General features: G+C 34.3%; 1 non-coding gene across 1 annotated transcript; it reads left to right on the top strand.

The window, feature by feature from the left end:
* The first annotated feature begins 3,911 nt into the window (after positions 1 to 3,911).
* On the top strand, positions 3,912 to 4,018 carry LOC139860944 (small nucleolar RNA R71). The gene has a single exon (XR_011763569.1). It is a non-coding gene; the product is annotated as a small nucleolar RNA R71 (small nucleolar RNA).
* The last annotated feature ends 5,262 nt before the right edge of the window (positions 4,019 to 9,280 follow it).

The following is a 9,280-nucleotide window of genomic DNA, read 5'->3' as shown; positions in this document are numbered from 1 at the left end:
GAGGTGGTGGTCTCGATTGTTCTGTTCGTGCACATTTTGCCCTAATCGCCTTTTGGCTAGTAGTACCACCTTCAGCTTGCTTTTCTTTACCCTTGGCTTTTCCCTGAAATAGAACAATAACAACAAACAAAACCATGGTTGCACAAAGTTAGCCTTAATGTTATCACACCACAAGCAACTCAACTAAGCAGTAACTCACCCTTACATTTAAGCTCATCAACCAATTATCATAATCCATCACATAAAAGATTCAAACTTTACAATGTTTTAGGCCAAATAGCCAATGTGCAAAAATAATACAATGGTTAATTCGGATTTATCAATTAGGTATCATTCTAGCAAACCTAATTAACATTGCAATCATATCAAAAACATACATTAAAACTGTAGGCCATAATGCTTCATTCCTTAAATTAACTAATCCATAAGTCAAAGAGTCAAAGCTAGTCAAACCCTAAAATCATAAACCCTAATTTTCAAGTTTATAATGAAAAATCACCAATTGTTAGGAATAAATGACAATAGCATGATGGTAGACTAGTAATTAACCCTAGACAACACCCAATTCCATCTCAATTGACCGATTACAAAAAGCCCCAAATTGAAGAACCCTAGATTTTCAAAGTTGTATTTTATGAAATTAATCATGAGGAACATGTAAATCAACAACAATGTAGTCTAGATTCAGCAAAAATTTCATCACTATCAACCTAAATCAAACATAATCAACATATAAAGCAAATAGAGAAAGTAGAGCATAAACATCACATATAATCAAACAATTAAACAAGAATGAAGTGAGAATCATACCCCAAAAAGTTTCATTGTTGATGATTATGTAAAATTCTTGATGATTAGTGGTTGATTAGTAGGTTAAAATTAGGGTTTTTGAGTGTGGGTGTCGGACTTGAGAGAAAAAGAATGTGTGAAAAAGTGATTTGAAAATAGCCACAAAATTCATTATAACAGATGAAGGAATGTCATTCCTGAAAATGTAACGTCGTTCCTGGAAATTACCAAGAATTGGGAACGGGGTTCTTAATAACATAAAGTCGTTCTAGCTAAAACAGGAACATTGTTCTTAATTAGGAACGTTGTTCCTGAAGATACCTAGAAAGTGCTTCTGTTTAGATCTTAAATCAGGAACGTCATTCCAAAAAGAAGAACGGCGTTCCTTAACCTGAAATACAAACACAATCTAAACCATTCACCAACTATTTAACTTTTCTAGTTTACCCAAATTCATGGAATGCAACCTAAATGCTAATGCAACTAATGGAAATCCAATATCATACAAGTCTATATGAAATGCAACTAAATGAGCTATATACATCACTGTGAAAAGTGTTTTACGAGTCTATCACCCGACTCAACTCCACTTAAAATTCAACAAACACTGAGGTGGTAAACCTCCCCTCCCTTTGAGCTAAGGGAATTATCACCATGACTACCATCTACTAGAATTAACAACAACCAATTGTTCACTACCTTAGTTTTATTAATCAACTCCTCGAGTTTGCATTTCTCATGTTTTGACAAATTAGATACTAGGAGTTTTCTCAAGTGCTCATCCTTTTTGGATGAGGCACGATGAACCCGCCCATACAATTTTCTCATGGACTTGTCAACTATATCAATTTGAGCCTTTGGTTTACTTGGAGTTTCTTTGGTCAACCCTCCGCCACACTTAGTTGGTGAACCAACTTGAGTCATGCTTGTAGTGCATTGCGCACTAGCTACAATTTATGGTGTGGTTAAGGGCATTGGTGGTAACTTAGCAAATTTGCTACAAATACTCGTGCATTTGCCTTTGTCTCGGAGGGTTAACTTCCCGATTCTAAAGTCAAAGAAAGAACCTGCGGTTGCCAAAAATGGTCTTCCTAATACGAGTGGCACAATTGGGTCTTCCTTTATATCAACAATTACAAAATTGGCCGGTAATTCCATCTCACCCACTTTCACAATTATGTCTTCGGCGATCCCCACACTAGGGTTAATGTATTGGTTAATTAATTTCACTCCCATTTTAGTGGGTGAAAGATCACATAGGCCTAATCTTTGGTAGATAGAATAGGGCATGAAGTTAATACTAGGCCCCCGAGTCAGCTAAGGATGTAAACATCTCCGACTCGTTCACATTGCATGGTATGAGGAAAGGCCCGGGATCACCCATTTTTAGTGGTAGGTTACATTTCTTTAAAATGCCATCACACTCCTTTTTTAGAAAAGTGGTGGATGCTTACTCAACCTCTCCCTTCTTAGCCATGAATGACTTCAAAAATTTTCTATAGTTGGGCATATTTTCGAGCACCTCCGCCAAGGGGAGTTTAACATAGATATTTTCATTCTCGGTTAGGGTTGACTTACAATCCACATCTTTTAGATGTGTAGGATGCGATGGTTGAGGGTATGGGACCGGTGACTCATATTTCTCCTTTGTTGATGTAGCAAGAACCTCGACCTTGCTCTTTTGATCCTTCGCATTCAAGACATTTTCGACCTTTTGCCCTTTTTCTACTTTTCCTAATTTGATTTTCTCAAAATCACTCTCTAATTTCTTTCATGTCGACTCAGTAGCCTCCATGGACATTACACTTTTCATTTAATAGGGGATAAACTTCGCCACTTCTGAATCATCCAAAAACTTAAATGCCCCAAAATCCATTGTGTTGATTTCCAATGCTTCATCCAAATCAAGCTCATCCTCTTCAATATCGAATGTAAAAGCATAAGGATATTCGGGTTGTTCCTCCTCTTTAATTGAAGCAATCAAGTTCACTTGAGCATAGTTGTGATTAGGTGTAGCATTTGATGAAATCGCTTGGTTGTTGTTTTGATTGGTACTATTGCTCTCGATAGAAATAACTCTTGTGTTGTTGTGGTTTTGGTTTTGTTGGTGTTGTTGAGAATGTTGGTTGCTCCGGTTGTTATTGTAGTTGTTATTTGGGTTAACTTGAGTATTTGAAGGTAAAGTTCCTTGTGGCCTTTCGACAACTTGGTTTGAAAGTCTTCCAACGGCGCTCTCAAGGTTTTGAAACGAGGCTTGTTGGTGTCATATTTGTTGCTTTAAGAACTCATTCTCTTTGGTTAGAAATGCTTCGGTTGACTCCACCTTCTTTATATAATTTTGCATCATCTCCTCTAGACTTTTTGAAGGTTAGAATTATTGGTTGTTTTGTTGAGGTTGTTGATTGTAACCTTGGTTATTTTGTGGTTGATTATAACCTTGGTTTTGATAACTTTGATTTCCTTGGTTGGTATAAGGTTGGTTATTGTATGGTTGTTGGTTTTGTGATTGGAAGTTGTTTCGGTTTTGGTAATAGTTTGGGTTGTAACCTTGCTTTCTGTTTTGATTGGTAAATTCGGGTGGTGGATTGGTTTGAGTATTGAAGGAGACTTGTCTTTGGTTGGGATTGTAGTAGCCTTGGTTTGATTGATAAGAGTTGTTGCCTTGGTTTGATGATCTACCCCTTTGATAATTATGATTACTCACATAGTTTACATGAGCATCCGAATTCATGGGAATATCGTCCAAATCAATATGGTTGTATTGGTTGATTTGAGGACAATTCTTTGTGAGATGTGGGCCATCGCACCTTTCACAACCTACTTGCATCGCGACTATTGATTGTTGCAACTTTTTCAACTCCTTCCCATATGATTGAAATTGATTGTTTAAGCTTGCAAGCGTGATTTGACCGTTGTCACTCTCCACTTGAGCTACACTTTTTCTTGGAAAATCTCGAGGTGAAGGGGCCCATTCGTAAGTATTAATCGAGATGTCTTCTAACAATTTTTTGGCCGCATTCGGTGATTTATACATAAACAAACCTCCCGCGGAGGAATCAAGATGTTGTCTAGTCAATAGAGTAGTACCCCGGTAGAATGTGTTGATGTACTCTTTCTTTGTCAAACCACGTGGTGGGCAAGCTCTTAGCATCTTCTTGAAATGTATCCATGCATCATATAAAGACTCATCACTCCATTGAGTGAAGGCATTAATCTCCATCCTAAGTCGTTTCGCCTTTGATGGTGGAAAGAAGTGATTGATAAAAGCATCGCTTAAATCTTTAAAAGTCCTAATAGAATCGGAAGGTAAATTCCTTAACCAAGCTTTCGCATCACCGTGAAGAGTAAAGGGGAATGTCCTTAACTTATAAGCATCATTGGTAACATCTTTGTACTTATAGAGATTGATAGTTATGCAAGGTGTATATAAAATAGTTATATTTTTACTACAAAATACTATTAAATACGATACAATTTTACACAAGTTATTTATTTTTTTATAGAGTGGATATACCTAAACCTTGCTACAACACTTATAGACAGTGTACCTAATCGTACAGTAGTGTAGTTTTTAGTAAGTCCGGTTCGTTCCACAGGGATCTTAGCCAAGTTTAACGCTATATTTTTAAAAACTATATTTGTAAAAATATAAATATATATAAGTAGTATTATTATTATAAAAGGGGGTTTTTACCGTTTAATGACCGGTTTGTCAATTTTAAAACTTAAGTCGCAGTTCAAACCTAATGTAAAATATTAAATGTATAAAAGACTTAATTTAAAGCGTAAAGTAAATAACGATAATGAAATTGCGATAAATAAAAGTGCGATAATTAAAATTGCGATAATTAAAAAGTATGATAATTAAAAGTGCAATTAAATACAATGACAGTAAATAAAAGTGCGATAATTAAAAGTGCAATTAAATATGAAATAAAGAAATTATGCTTATTTAAACTTCCGTAATCATGATGTTTGACGTGTTGATTTTATTTTATTCCCATGGGTTAATTGTCCTTTGTCATGGATTATTCAATATGTCCGTCTGGTTTTTGTCCATAACAGTCCATCAGTCATAAATATAAAGTGCAAGTGTCCTCGTCAAATTATCCTTATATCCGAAGTCAAATATTCCAACTAATTGGGGACTTAAACTGTAACAAGGTCTTAATATTTTGTTTAACAATTACACCAGGATGTCGACTGCGTATAACCCAAGATTTTAATACTTTGTTAATAATTACGCCAAGTGTCCTTGTACATAATTCACCCTTGTTTTAATAAGTCCATTAACTATTAATCCATTCCCGTGTCCGGTTAAATGAACGATTATTAGTACTTATAAATATCCCGCACATCGTGTCCGATCGAGTGTATGTGGTTATTTATAGGTACGTCCGATTGTAAATCTTTATATTAAATTAACAAACTATCATTTAATTAAATAAATATAAAGCCCATTAATAGCTCATAGTCTAATTTCCACAAGTGTCGTTCTTTTGTCCAAACCCCAATTATGGTACAAAGCCCAATTACCCCGTATTAATATTTTAGCCCAACATCACGATTACTTCGGCTTAAATAAGCATAATAATAACTTAGCTACGAGACATTAATTTAAAAAGGTTGAACATAACTTACAATGATTAATAATATCGTAGCGTTACACGGACAGAATTTCGACTTACACCCTTACAATATTCGCTAACATACCCTTATTATTAAAATTAAAATTATAATATATATATATATATATATATATATATATATATATATATATATATATATATATATATATATATATATATATATATATTACGTGAGATATTGAGATGGATGGATGGTGTGTGGATTCGGTCGACCAGAGCCTGATTTTATAGGAATGTGGCCATGTACAGTAGCCCATGTGATCGCATGGGCTTGAGGTTATAATGCCATGCGATCGCATGGCTGGGAATTCCAGCTCATGTTCTTTTGTTTTCTTGTTTGCCGACGGTTTATAAATATATATAATATATATATAATTTTTATGAATTATTTATATATTATATTATATTCATGTGGATAGTTTACTTATAAGTTTTAGTCCGTTACGTCGACCGTTGAGAGTTGACTTTGGTCCCGGTTCCGGATTTTTGAACGTCCTTGCGTACAATTTAATATCTTGTATTTTGCGTTTTGCGTCTTGTACTCTTGTAATTTTGAGACGTTTCTCATCAATAATTTGAACCACTTTGATTGTACTTTGTACTTTTTAGCTTTTTGGTCGTTTGCGTCTTCAATTCGTCGAATCTGTCTTTTGTCTTCACCTTTTATTATTTAAACGAATATCACTTGTAAATAGAACAATTGCAACTAAAAGCTTGTCATTCTTGAGGGATAATGCTATGAAATATATGTTCGTTTTTAGCATTATCAAATATTCCCACACTTGAGCGTTGCTTGTCCTCAAGCAATATAGTCTTGAAATACAAATACTAGAATCACTTCTTTATTCTTCACACTTTGTACATCAGTGATTTCTATACGGCGGTATGAACAATGGTAGTAACGTTGTGGTTTACAGTCCCATATGACTATGAAAATTTAGATCCGTAAGGAAATTGGATCTTTATGAAAACATTTGATCTTTTGAAAATTCAATCTAGTTTTTACCCTAGATAAGTTTTCCGGAATAACCCTTCACCGATGTTTGCAAATTGTTTTTGTGGGTTTGGTGGGTTTCAAATTTGAAAATTTTAGCTCAAAACTTATGGTTTTGTGTCACCCACTTGCTAACCTTGTATTAGGAAAGCAACACGTCCAGTATACTTGCTCCGTATATTACCTTTCGGTAAACTACCGTCCGATTGTAAAGGAAAGCGTTGAACAAGCAACTGTTAAGGCAATATCCCGTGACATGCTTTTAATTATGGTTTATATCGTGTCGGATGCAATTACTATCCTTTGTAGGAGCAATAGTAAAGATCACTCTATAGTTTTTTGGTCTGGCACAAGATCCTGTCTTTGACCATGCTATGCAACCACCGTTCTTACGGTTGACACCCGATTTGGTTCAGGTGACCTAATGAATTCCAGATGAATTCTTAGGATTTTACATTCAATGGTAATGAACGCATTAAAAATGTGTTTTCAAAAAATAAATCGGTTTGTAATTTTGATCAAAATATTTTCTCGTTCAAGCTCGATTTTAGATATCATCGAATTTCATGAGTTTGAATTCTCAATCTTTAAAAGTCAATCTCAAGGATTGAGTAATATCAGTCTTAAAAGCTAATTTTTGATCTTTAAGGAGATTATCCTTTCTGGGGATCTGATTCATTAGTCTTATCAAGCTAATTTGCACGGCGCCCTCCCCATTTTACGAGACAGATCCTCTCATGGTTAGGATAAGTCTGACCACTTGGCGACCCTGTTTGATGCTGAGGTCCGTGGATTTCCAGCTGATTTTTGAGAAAACTTTTCAAGGTTTTTCGTAGACTCTACAACTGGTCTGGACGACAACTTCCTGACCTAAATCAAGAAGCGCGTGTCTTTTTCGAAAAACTTTACTTCCTTTTAATGATGGAATTGATTCATCGTGTAGATCCATCTTTCTTTCAAATATATTATAAGAAATTGGGTAAAACTGATAAAATTGTCCAAAACAAAAGTATCTTCAAATATTTGTACAAAAATATGCGATATATGTTTTAAATAACTTGGTAAACTATTCCTACACTTGGCTTTTATTTTCCTTTCTTTGCCTTTTTATTGTCCTCTATTTCATTTTAAATGAATTCTAACATTTTGGGTTGTTTCTCAATTTATGTCCTTCCCGAGGTAACAATAATTTCGGTGTTAACACCTAGTTTTACCGTTCATAAATATGTATAAACATGATTTTGAATTCATTTAATTGAAAATTTTGAAAAAAATTTACTACACTTGGGTAGTCAGTATATAAGACTAGGGCTGTTCTTTATTATCAGAGAGCACTAGATTCTAATACAACTACTGCGTTACTAGTATTTTTAATGGTAACCAAGTGTATAAGTTAAAATTTTAAAAATCCGAAAGAATTTAATCCCTTCCCACACTTAAGATCTTGCAATACCCTCATTTGCAAGAAATCAGTAACAATTTAAATTATTGAGGGTGAGTAGCGTAGAAAAATGATTAAATTTTACCAAAGTTTCCAAAGATATTGGCGTTTGTTTGTTGAATGATAAATGGTGCACATCATTTGTTCATTCCGTCTTGTTGTTACATCACATTTGTTTTTCGTTTTGTCGTCAAAATTAGTAGCTTTTGCTGAACTTAATGCCAGTCTTTGAAAATACGCTGTTTTACCTTGTTGTGTATATGAAATAAAATACATACAATACAAATATAAACATGCATGGTAATTTGAAATGGGACTTAAAATCCCACTTTCAAATCAAATATAAAACATTAGTACAACATAATAAAAATATTAAACAATACATTAATGTATCACAATATCATATGTTTAAACATAAATAGAAATAATAAAATAAAAAAATCATAAAAATCAAAGAAATCACCAACGGGAACTAAATCAATCTGGATAGGGGTTCCAGTTCATGTCGTCGTTCGGGTTCCATGGTTGGTGATAAGTGTACTGGTAGACCTGGTTAGGGTCGTAAAGAGTATATGGTGGTCTCATCTCGGGCTGGTGTGGAGGATAGTAAGCGGGTCGGGTCGGTACGTAGTGATCCTGAGGTGATAGCCGACTCATGATCTAACGCTGATGATAGTTCCATCTATCATGTTGTCGTTTCCTGGAATGCTCGTAATCATTCCGGGCTTGCCACAGCTTTAACCGACTAAATCTATCCTTGTTTGTCATTTCTACCTCATCTATACGCTGGTAGACGTCTGATAATACTAAAAACGAACATATATTTCATAGCATTATTCCTCAAGAAAGACAAGCTTTTAGTTGCAATTGTTCTATTTACAAGTGATATTCGTTTAAATAATAAAAGGTGAAGACAAAAGGCAGATTCGATGAATTGAAGACGCTGATAATGCTAAAAACGAACATATATTTCATAGCATTATTCCTCAAGAAAGACAAGCTTTTAGTTGCAATTGTTCTATTTACAAGTGATATTCGTTTAAATAATAAAAGGTGAAGACAAAAGACAGATTCGACGAATTGAAGACGCAAACGACCAAAAAGCTCAAAAGTACAAAATACAATCAAAGAGGTTCCAATTATTGATAAGAAACGTCTCAAAATTACAAGAGTACAAGATTCAAAACGCAAAGTACAAAATATAAAATTGTACGCAAGGACGTTCGAAAATCCGGAACCGGGACCAGAGTCAACTCTCAACGCTCGACGCAACGGACTAAAAATTATAAGTTAACTATGTATATAAATATAATATAATATATAATTAATTATATTAATTATATATATATTATATTTATAAATAAATCGTCGGCAAGAAAGACTCCAAAAGCTGGTAAGCTGTATTTA

Source organism: Rutidosis leptorrhynchoides, chromosome 7 (genome assembly GCF_046630445.1).
Source record: "Rutidosis leptorrhynchoides isolate AG116_Rl617_1_P2 chromosome 7, CSIRO_AGI_Rlap_v1, whole genome shotgun sequence".
Lineage (NCBI taxonomy): Eukaryota > Viridiplantae > Streptophyta > Magnoliopsida > Asterales > Asteraceae > Rutidosis > Rutidosis leptorrhynchoides.
This window is presented reverse-complemented; position numbering and strand designations above follow the sequence as displayed.